Genomic DNA, 11,921 nt, shown 5'->3' with positions numbered 1-11,921 from the left:
GATCAAATTACCTAATGTAAGCTATGGCTCCTGTCCTGAAGAAGTTCTGAATCTAGCCGAGGAGATAAGATAAACATGCATGAAATGAAAAAGACAAGATGACCTATAGTTACACCTGTGATACAAATGCATTGAAATTTTTGGAACTGAAATTTATCCTCCTGTTTCTGTGTTAAAGAAGACTAGGACTAGGCAAAAGTGACTTGGCCACTTGTTCCAGGAGAGACTTGTTTCTGCAAGTTAGTCCTGAACAGCTAAAATAGCTCACTTATCAAGATTAACAGCTTGCTTGTCAATACCCTAAGACCCTTGATTTGCGGGGTCATCTATCTAAAACTCTGTCATTAACTCTGCTCAATCCTAACTAGTTCTCTGCCTTGCAAGACCTGCCTTAAATCATCCAGCCCTGGCCCTGAAACACTAAAAGCGTCCTTCCCTGATTTCTCCCCTCTGAGATACTACTAAGCCATTCAAGGCGGTAGTATTCACCTTTATGGCAGTGAGTTTAATAAACTTAGCTTTGCTTGATTGGAAGTTTTTGCTGGTGGTCTTTTTGGAGATTGACAGAACAACTTAATAATTTTCCATAAACACAGATGTCTGGGCTACTAGGTAATTTCTGTAGCCATACAGTTTGTGTGTAAATACTGCCTTTATCTCAGTGTATCTGAGGATGGGGCCTAGAAATGAATAGCCATGACTGAAAGGTCATGCATCTGAAACATTAATAAAGCATTGGATTATCAGCAAGCATTCATCTCAGTGGCGCCCAAAGACCGGTGACGGTGGCACTTCTGTTTCCTGGTGGTACTGAGGATGTGATGAACTGGAGCTGAGATCTAGATTACAGCTTTGGGTGAGGTTTTACAAACTTACATCATTCCCTAGGCTCTATTAGACAAGAAAATGCTTGTCAATGCCTAAGAATCAGAAACACGCTCAACTGTCTGACAAACTAGGGGTGGAAAGACTCTCTGAGGGAGCCAACTTCCAGAAAAAGGTAGGGCACAAAACTTCATTGTCGACGCATGGACAGGGGTACACAGTCTTTGGTTCTTGGACTTACCCTGGCCCCGTCATCCTAGGAGCACACATACACCCTGGGAAGGGCTTATAACTGAAAGCCATCTTACCAGATTCCTTGGGGCACAAGCAACTCTGTGGTGGTGAAACAGACGGAGGACATGTTTCTCCAGCCCAGCTTGGCCGATCAGGGGGCTTGAGGCACAAAAGCCTGGGAGCAATGGAGGCCGTGCATCTCCACCTTGGCAGGGCAGAGGCCCACAGAGGGGATGTGGGTCAGAGCAGCAGATGCCAGAGAGAGTGGACCTAAAACATGAACACATGGAAGACATCCTCCCCCCCAACCCACAGACTCCCAGAAAGGCTCTGGGGCTAGGATTTGACAAGAAACCAAAATTACTTTCCTGAGTCATTAAAGCCAAGAATTAACAAGATTTATGAAAAAACTTAAGAAAAGCCAAGCTTGAGCCCGCAGGCTGATGATGCTTGGAGAGATCTGCGTCACACTACACAAAATCATTGATTTCCTATAGGCATCCTGGCAGGAGGGAGGTGGCTGGGGTGGTGATGGCTATTTACGCCAAGGCGGGAGATGACTGAGCATAATTGCTTCAATCTGGGTCTCCTTTGCCCATTGAATTCATACTGTCCAAAGACTTACCATACTGGGGAAGCCAGCAGTCAAGAGAATAGGGTATCTTGGGATAACAGAAGCCAGTGGGAGCTGGAATGGTCACAGGAAAGCCTTTGTGGCAGAGGTCGCTAACCTGAGAAGGCTGGCCAGGAGAGTTATCATTCTCTCTGTCTGATTCTCCGTATCTGCTCAGAACCACTCTCTGCGGGCTGCCCAGCAGGCAGAGCAGTTATCACCTGAGTCTTTGTGCCTGAGACCAGGAAAGGAAGGCAGAGGAGTTGGACACAGTCCTGTCACTGTCTAGCGTTTACCCCACCGGCTGCATACATGGATGTTAATTACACGCGCTGACTTTTCAGAGCAGTGTTAATTTCCGATGCCCCGCCCCTCTGTCCAGGGAGAGGGGCAGGAATAAAGCACTGAGGGGGTCGAGCTACCAGTGCTATTGCTCCACGGCTGCTCTCAACTTGCCGTGTGCCTCTGAGGAAGTCCATTTATCTCTCTCAATCTGTTTCCTCGTCTGTAGAAAAAGGAACTAATACCAACCTTACAGGAGCAGACTTCTGGCTTTCACTGTCTTCTTCCATAGTAATGGAGGTGTAGCAAGGCATGGGGCTGACCAGCTAGCCTACCTTTCACCACCTTCTGTGCAGATATGACTAAGTTCTCTCCAGTGACATGTGACAGGAGTGACACTTCCCAGTCTCAGCCTGGCGCCTGGAGACCAGACCAGGCGAGGTCACGTGTTTTCCCTTTCCTATTTGCTGCGCCCCAGAAGAGGTGCCCACTCATAACGGGACAAAGAAACAAGACGGAGAGGATGCAGGGCCCGGAATAACTGCAGTGAGGAGAGCAGCCTGCTGAGCTGGTCTGTTTACGTGAGGAAGAAATAAAGCATCTTGCTTGAGCTCTTGCATTCTGGGGATCCCTGAAGTTTAACCTTATCCAGGTAGGGTAGCTCTCACAGAACTGTCAGAAGCCAAAGAAAATAGAGGATGTGACATCCTCTGGTGAACTAAACTGTTTTACAAATAGATTACGGCTGCCATATAATTGAACGAGCCATCGATGGAAGCAAGAATTCTGAAAAACTACAAATACTCCAAACTCAAAAAAAACCCTGCCAAACTGGATTATCCAACCTAATCTTACTACACTGAGCAAATTAAACAAGGGTAACAGAATTAATGTTGCCACCTGTGTGTTTGATATCGATTCTTTCTTCCTGTTAACACCCCATTTCTCTTTGGGGAGTCTTGGGAGGCGGTGGCCACAAAGCCTGAGGGGCCCCATCCCCTCTCTCTGCTTCTACACATACTCAGCTTTGTCTGAGGCTGACCGGAGCTCATGTCCATCACGCTGCAAAGTGGCCGCAGCAGACTGGACCGTGCCTGGGGGCTGCCCTTTGTGGCTGAGAACCTTGGCCGACGCCCCTGGCAATTGTCATCTCTCCACCTCTGAGTTTACCCACAGACACAACTTGAGCAATTAAACAGTAAGTGTTTCGAGAATCTCCCAGTTCCCTTCATTATAGCCCTTCACGAATCCTCTCAACATCCCTGAGAAGGTGGAAAGCAGGTGTAGCTTCCCTAACCTGACAGCAAGCAGATGTTTGGGGAAGGAATTAGCCAGCCCCTGAGGGCCTATGGGAACAGCACAGAACTCAGTCCAGCTGCCCTGGGCACCTGCCTCTGACCAGGGTTGCTCGGCCCACTGTCTACCTAAAAAGAGTGTCCTCCCTGACCCATGTTGGGCTAAGGTACTTGGCATTTTCACTGTCAGAGGTTAAAGATTCATTTCTTTGTGTTTCCTAGGAATCCTCTTTTGGGAAGATGCAAAAAGCCCCGGGGGTGGGGTGGAGGGTCCCCAGGTGTTTCATTATGACCTGAGCTGCTGAGTCACAATGAAGGCTCTGAGCCCTTGGGGGTAGGGACACAGAGAACACTCAGCTACAAGACAGAACTGGCAGTAGAATCCGTTTCCCTCCCACCCTACAGCCCAGACATGCCCTCTCCATCTTACCACACTTGGTCCCCAGAGCTGAGGAGGATGCAAGTCAAGAACATTAATTGGGTCCAGTTTCTGAAAACCCCTTCGTTCACTGCGACTTAGTCTCCTGAGAAACAGGCTTTTGCTTCAGGTGCTTTTCTGCCTGTCCCATTTTCCTTGTTTTATTGTCTCCTCATCAGGACCTGTCATTGAATAGTACAAATGACAGAATCTTTTCCAGTAGCCCCAGCAACGTGAAAGAGCTAAAGAGCAAAAAAAAGAGTACAGACCTCCGGATGCCGTAAAAGACAAGCATGTTTCTGATCTAGGCACGTGGCCATTGCTGCTCCCTGCAAAAGAATTGTACACAAACTCACCTTCCATTCACATGCAATCTATCTTCTAATGAATTTATACCAAACACGGCACAGTCTGAATGCCTTAGACTGGTTGAGGGAGCAGAAATCTTTTTCTCTTCCTCCAAATTTCCATTTGACACACTCACGTTGGCTTTTGATCTTTCTTTAAATTCTCCCCCTGCCGTAGACTTGATTCTCCTAAAGCCCAGTTTCTCCTCCCAGCCTATGATCACTTGGCCTTTCTTTGAGGCAAAAGTCATTTACTTCTTTAGAGGGTAAAGGAAGATCTAAAAGCCTATTTCTAACTCATATTTTCACCTGATGCTATATCAAGACAGAAACTTCTTTATCAAAGGATCACACTGATCAGACAGGCTCATGCCTTGACTTGAGGTAGGTGCCTTGAAGGAGAAATTCTGGGAAAGTGGAACCTGAAATGAGATCAGTAGTAGACAGTCCTGGATCTGGAGCCCAGTTTGGCTACTCACTAGCTGTGACAATGTGGGCTAATTATTCTATGATTCAGTTTCCTGCTCTGTAAAATGGAGATAAAAACTCCTTTCTCATGGGCTTATTGTCACAACTAAAAGATAAAACACATGTTAAGCACCTGGCACTCAATAATTATTAATGTCCTCATTTTCCAACATCCTGTAGATAAAGAATTTGGAGGCAGCAGTAGCATTCAGACAAGCATCACTAGTTTCTAGAGGTATCGCCCAGGACTGCTTTCCTTACACAGCAGCATTACAGAAGAGATCACACGCTCCCCTCCAGCACTTGGCTCTCATGCAGTGACAAGATGTAATCTTCTTGGGATCTTATCACATGAAAACAACAGAGTGATAATTGGAGATAGAGTCAAAGTACAGATGAGGCAGGCTAGATTTGCTATTGAGTGAAGGCGGTAGAAAGAGAAGGTGTCAAAGATGACTCTCAGGTTTCTGATATGAGCCACTGGAAACACAGTGGTGGTAACCAGCCTCTAAGATGGCCCCAGGGATCCTTGTCTCCTGGTTTGCACACCCTTGTGTAGTACCTTCCAGACTGAGTCATGGCTACCCTGTGGGTCCAACAGAATACTGAGAACCTAACAGTGTTTGCTTTATGAAGCTGAGTCATGATGGACATAACAGCTTTCTCCTTGCTCTCTCTTGGACCATCTGCTCTGGAGGAAGTCAGCCACTATTTTCTGAGGAAACTCGAGTAGTTCTATGGAGCCCCATGAGAGGTTTCCTTGTAGAGGAACTGAGCTCTCCTACCAATAGACAGCATCAACTTGCCAGTCATGTGAGGGAGCCCTGTTAGAAGGGGATCTTCCATCCCCATTCAAGCCCTCAGATGGCTACAGCCTTCAACATCTTGATTGCAAATTCATGAGAAACTTTGAGCCAGAATCACCCAGCTAAGCTAATTCCAAATCCCTGACCCAGAAGCTGTGATGTTTATTGTTTTAAACCATTAGATTTTGTGGTAATTTGTTTCACAGCAAGAGATAACTAAGTCAACACGAGTGCCAGGTTTGGGTTTTTTGAAGGAAGTTATAAGTTTGATTTGAGCATGTTTTGTTTAAGGTAGATATTGAGTAAACAATTACACATAAATGTCTGAAGCTCAGAAGAGAGCTGGACTGGTGATTTAAATTTGGGAGTCTTTAACATATGGATGGTGTTTGAAACCAAGAAAGAGTGTGAAGAAACAGAAGAGAGCAAGAAAGGCTTCTGGGAGGAAGTGATAGCTGAACTAAATGTTACTGTAGGGCCAGGAGTTAACCTGGAAAAGGAGTTGGGAATATGAACTGAGCTGGGGCAGGGATGGGGGGTAGAGGGTGAGCTTCCAGGGCCTTCAGGAAATCTGGGTGTAAATAAACTACTTGTGGAAAGTCGTATCTGTTTGAATTGAGGCTCAGTGCATTTCTGAGTATCTCCTGAGTGAATGATAAAGTTCTTAGTCCACATAGGCACCCCCTCCAAAGGCAATTCCTGGTAGAGTATTAAAGGATAAATGAAATTGAAACAGAAATATAAATAAAATATTCGTGGTTAATAAAAGACACACATGCAACAAAGGAGTCTGTTTTGCAGATGGAACAATTAGAATTAGCAATAAGAAAGGAATTGGTAGTATATTCTGTACTTCCTAGAGTCGTTTTTCATAAGCGGCTTGAGAAATAGGTAGTTTACCCAGTGACTTTCATTTCTACGTGTCCTGGTTGCTACAGTGAGTTTATATTACAATAAAGTTTTGATTTTTATATATGAGATGATATATAAAAAGTGGCATAGAAAATACCTGAAAAGATTTTAGATATGGGTTAGATTATAAGAATCAAGTAAGAAGTACAGAAGTAGTAATGAGAAAAAAACGTACAGATATTTACAAACACTCTATACTATGAGATTAGCCCAATAGGAAGGGTCCATACACAATCCCCGTGTTCAAAAGAAAATACAAATGTGTTTTTTCCTCTGGCCATGGACATGTGAGAAAGGATTAACTCAGCTACCTGACTTTCGAAATTTAATGGATGTATTTATGAAGGAATATTAGAGGTGACTGGTCTTGGTTCAAAAATGCGAAATTTCCTGAACCTGGACTATGTTTTCAAAAATTCAAGATGCATTTAGCAAAGCAAGGAAAAATAAATTCAGGCTGCTAGCTTGGCAGCTGGTCTGGATACAGTATTTTGCTCTGTTTACTCTGTCAGGAAGCCAGTTCCATTTGATTAAATTCTGAAATTAGAATGCATGCACTCTGGAAGATACCAAGCAGCTTCATGCTTTTACCCGTATGGAAAATGTGATTAAGGAAATGAACTCAACGGCTGTAGCATCAGAAGAGATCAATGCAACAGCTGTATTCAACTAGGCTCAATGGGCTAGACCTTTACTTTATTAAAATGGATGGCTTTAGCATAGAAACTGTCCACATCACAGAACTGCCGTGTTGCTCGGAACTCAGGCTGAGAAGGGAGCCAAGTGGAACTGCCATCAAATATTATGGCAGCAGTGCAAACTGCAGAGCCACTTTCCCACCACAAAGCTAGAATTTAGCCAAAAGGAGAGATAATTAAAGAATTCATATGCATAGTCTCCTCACATCAACATATTGGACTATTTTCAAAATTGCCGTTAGGTCCTAATTTGGCGGGTTTTACAGAATCCCCCCACAACAATCTTGAAATCCTCTGCGCAGTGGCAACATCTTTTGCTTTGCCTGAAGTAGCCTATGAATAATAAGTTCTATGAGGAATGCTGTCATAAGCCAGATACAACCAGATAATCCAGGCCAAAAAAAAAAAAAACAAAACAACAGCTTATTGTGTTCATTTACCCAGTTAATAGAAAGGAAGGATTTTATTGGAAAAGACTTAAATCAGCCCCTGTGATTGCCAAGTCTTCACTTTGGTCACATAGGCTTGTTCATAATTTGAAAAACTGACATGGAATTGAGTTTGATCATTGCACCCTGTGGAGCACAGAAGATATGAAAGGACTGTGATCTCCGAGATGCTGAACCAGAGGACTGTTGGCTAAGACTTCCTGGAAACAGTACATTGATATGGACAGCACGTTCCAGGATCTAATCTTCAGGACTCACAGTCAAGAAACACCATGTAAGGGCCTCCAAATGTAATCAGATTCTATGGGACTGTTGGATGCTAACCAAACTTACGTGAAGCACAATGCCAATAATCACGGGGCTTGTAAAGCTCAGGTGAGCTGATGAGTAAGTACACTGTCTTCCTAAAGACACACTAGGTAGATGTGTGCTTGGTCGGCTTGGAGCCAGAGCATCCAAGAGCTGGTGGACCTCACTTGCCAGTTTTATCTGGCTACAGATCCATCTCTACAGACTAGATATTCGTGTTCTTACATTGGGACACGCTCTTCCTTCAACAGGAGACAACCCAGCAAATTCTTACCTACTGAACTACTTTTTAAAGAAATACTACATAGGCTATCCCTTCTGTTGATGCAATCTTTTTTATACGGTTTAAGACAAATGATTCAGCAGAGCTAATGGTTTTTTTTTCCTGCTAGTCTAGACCACACCTTGTACCTGGCTATCACCCCTACGTATCATCCATAATGATTTTGATGTGCTTTACTAGGAGAACAATGCAGGAATTGGTTGAATTATGTAACATAGTTAAAAATATCAACATAACCTAATTGAAGCTGATATGATTAAAGACTAAAGAGAATAATAATGTCCTTATTAAAATAGTTTACACATGATTTAAATTTTTAAAATTTTTTTGATAAAAATTAACAATTATTTTGTAAATTCAGAAAGATATAATCAGCATATTTTTAAAAAATCATACAAAATGCCACCACCCAAAAATAACATCGTGGCAAAATAATTCCTAGTCTTTTCTACACATATTTTGTTCATATAGGTTTACAGCCTATCTGATATACAATTCTATATCCAGTTTTTTCACATATAACATAAATATCATTATAACACAACATAACACAAATAAATTCTAATGTTACTAAAACTTCATATTAGAGTGGCTAAATGGAATGCCATCTGAAAGCAGAGGTTGCAAGCTCAAATGGCTTTGAGAATCAGGTAGATAACTAAAATGTGGAATGTATGGATTTAAGACATAGTGGATGGTAACAGAAAATGCATACTCCACCAACGGCATTCAGATTTCGTGTTATTTTTAAATATGTGCTGACAAAATCAAATGGAGAGAATAAGCAAGCCACAGAAGAATACATGCAGTAGAATACTATTTATATTGTTTCAAAACAGGTAAAACAATTCCATATTACACTTAGAGATACACTAGGAAAACACATGTAATGAAAGTTTTAAAGAGTAAAGCAGGGAATGCAAATCACCAAATCCAGGACAAGATACTGTCAGGTGGAAGGAAGTAATGTGAGCCCAAGGGTATCAAAGTGAGATAAACAGAAGGGATTTTAAGGGTGGAGAAATGTTTAAAGTTAGGTAGTAAGTACATAGATATTGGTTGCATTTCACTGATTGTTTTGCACATATGATTGTACAGTGGCTTTTTTTTTTTTAAGGAAAAAATCCCTGCTAGCTAAAGACAGTTTCACTCTGGAGCTGGCCAGTGGCTGCTAGCTGGCTACCTTAGTCCAACAGGTAATACAGTGTAGTCACCAGGAGCATGGGCTCTGAGGCCGGGCTGCCTGATCAAACATGGAATCTCAGCTCCATCACTAGTTTTCTCCCGTTGGGCAGTTACTAAAATCCTCTGCAAAATAAGGCTCAACGATCAAATCCAGCCGTTTGCCAATTTTTACAGAACCCTCCGATTAAGAATGATTTGTACATTTTTAAGTGGTTGGAAGAGCTGCCCTAGACCACTGTCACCGAACTGTGAATGGCTTTGGAAATCAGCTTTTGCTGCAGGCTTGATAATGTTTCTCAATGAATTAAACCTAAAGCTATAAAGCGAAGCAGCGCTCATACACCAAACGTATACTGTAGTACCGTCATTTCAACAACTAACATTGTCTGAATCACAAGCAGTCTCAAGCTGGTTTATATACTTGGCTGTGCTATTAATAAGCTAAAAACAAGTTTACAGTAGATACATTTTCTGAGTTCAAACAACAGTTTCAAGTGTCTTTTGGACTTGGATGTAAGTGCAAAGAAAATTTCCACATCTCAAAATCCATTTATCTGTGCAACTGAGGGGCTTCTACCTAAACTTCAATTGAAAGCAATTAATCTGCAATGAAATGACATGCTAAAAGGCAAATATCAAAAGAAGAATTTAACAGAACTGTATAAATGTCTTCCAAGCAATGAATATGCACGATTAAAACCATCTGCTCATGAACTGATATCAGTATTTGGCAATACCTATGGAAATAAAACTTCAAAGGTATTTTCAAAGATGAAAATACATACAATTCATTAAAAAGCAGCATTTTCAGATGAGCATTGGCTACTGATTTTGATGATAGGGAACACCAACTTTGATTTCCAGAGGTAAGCAAAATGCTACCCTTCCCCTCAAAAAGAATTCTGTCTTCCCCTTAATAATAATTAACATTACAATAATGTACCAATTCTTATGGTCTGAACTCCATCAATATAAATTTTGTGTAAATTTGTTTTTCTTGCTATATAAATACCTACATAATATTATGAATTTTGCATCTTGGTCTTTAAAGTCTAAACTATTTACTACCTGGCTGTTTACTGAAGAGGTTTGCCAACCCCTGTCATAGAATGATTGTGAGGGTTAAATAAAATAATCCTTGCGGAAATAATTAGTAACAATCTGGCATGTAGTAAGCGTGCTTTTTATTTTCCTTATCTGTCATCTAATTTGGACATATAAATTGTTTCTGTATTTTAAAAATTATAAGTAGGGAAACTTTTAATACATTAAATACTGATGTGCATACATATTTGTCCACATCTTGGATTAGGTTATGTTCCTAGAGGCAGGTTGATTTCAAATTGAAGTAAACCTTTAAACAAAAGTTATTTCATCTTATCCATACCAGTTATTTGCCCAGGCAACTGGATAACTTTAGACCAAAGAGACTACAATTCCTGCACTTGTCTTCCTGGAACGTTCCACTTTAGGATTTTGACTCCAGGGAGAGATAGCCATTTGTGACGTTCGTTCATTTGTTTAATAGGCAGTTATTAAATATCTACTCTATGGGCACTTAATAGGTGCAAATAAAGATAAATTTAGACAAGCTTTCTGCCCCCAGGGAGCTTCAACAAACTATCCCTGGGCTACGTGGGAAGCCTCACCCCAAATATGAGACCACAGGATGAAGGAGGAGGTTCTAAGGAAAGGAAATACCAAGGTGCTGCTATAAATGAAGGATAGACAGTTGTTAGGCAGACAGAATATCACATCACCACACTTCTCCAGTTCTGTGAGTCAATACAATCTTTTTTTTTTTTTTTTTTTTTTTTTTTTTTTTTTGCTTAGCCTGGTTAAAAAGGGTGTGTTCTTTGCAGTGGTAAAGAACTGTAACCAATTTGGATCGATGAAAATTTAACTGGCAGAAAAGGAGAAGGACAAGCAGTTTAGTTAAAGGGACTGGGCTTGGCATAGGCACAGAGGCAGAAAAACGCAGCGACCACCCAGGGAAATTAAGAACGAGAACCAAGCCTGGCAATAAAGCTTGGTCAGATTATGGGAAGTCTTAAAAGGCTGTTTACAGAGCGTACAGGTTTTAGTGTTGCATTGCTGCAGTTATCCTCAGGTCTCTGGGAAGATGAAGGCAATGATTTTTCTCCTCTGATTCAGAAGAAGTGTATTTTGAAGTAGGGTTGCCTTCAGATATTCCAGTGAAGTAAGTGACGAGTAAACCATGAGTTTTTTTTTTTTTAACATTACATTATTAACATACTTCAGAAATAATTGCACCTACCTGTACTCATCAGGGGACATTCCTAATGCCTTTTCATTAGTAACAATGGTAGACTTGATCCTCAGGGGCTAGAAAACCTGTGACTGCATGCTTGCCTTCCCCCTCCCACCCACTCGCCAAAGACATAGACGGGTACCAGAAGTCATGTGGGATAAAGATGTGGCTGAACCTTGTCACACTGTGAGTGAGGAAACCAACCCATTTGAGGAACTCATAACATTCTTGAAACTTACTAAATTCTGCCACACTGTATAAAAATGTTTCTAATGTCTAAAGTGGGGGGGTGAATGGAGATTTTTAAGCAGGCAGCATTTCTAAATGTTTCTGTAGAAACCATCTTTAGGAAGATAGGTAGTATGCACAAATTTTAAATTTATGGACAAATAAGTCTGTGAAACACTGGTTAAAATGAAGTGAAACAGGCTTCCTTTCCTAAGGGAGTTACCAGACCCTTTATCATGCGATTACACATTTGTGACTCCATAAGATGATGATAAACCATGCACTTATCAATCTCAC

This window comes from Vicugna pacos, chromosome 33 (assembly GCF_048564905.1).
Source record: "Vicugna pacos chromosome 33, VicPac4, whole genome shotgun sequence".
In the NCBI taxonomy this organism is placed as follows: Eukaryota; Metazoa; Chordata; class Mammalia; order Artiodactyla; family Camelidae; genus Vicugna; species Vicugna pacos.
The sequence above is the reverse complement of the archived record's forward strand: the minus strand, read 5'-3'. Positions refer to the sequence as shown.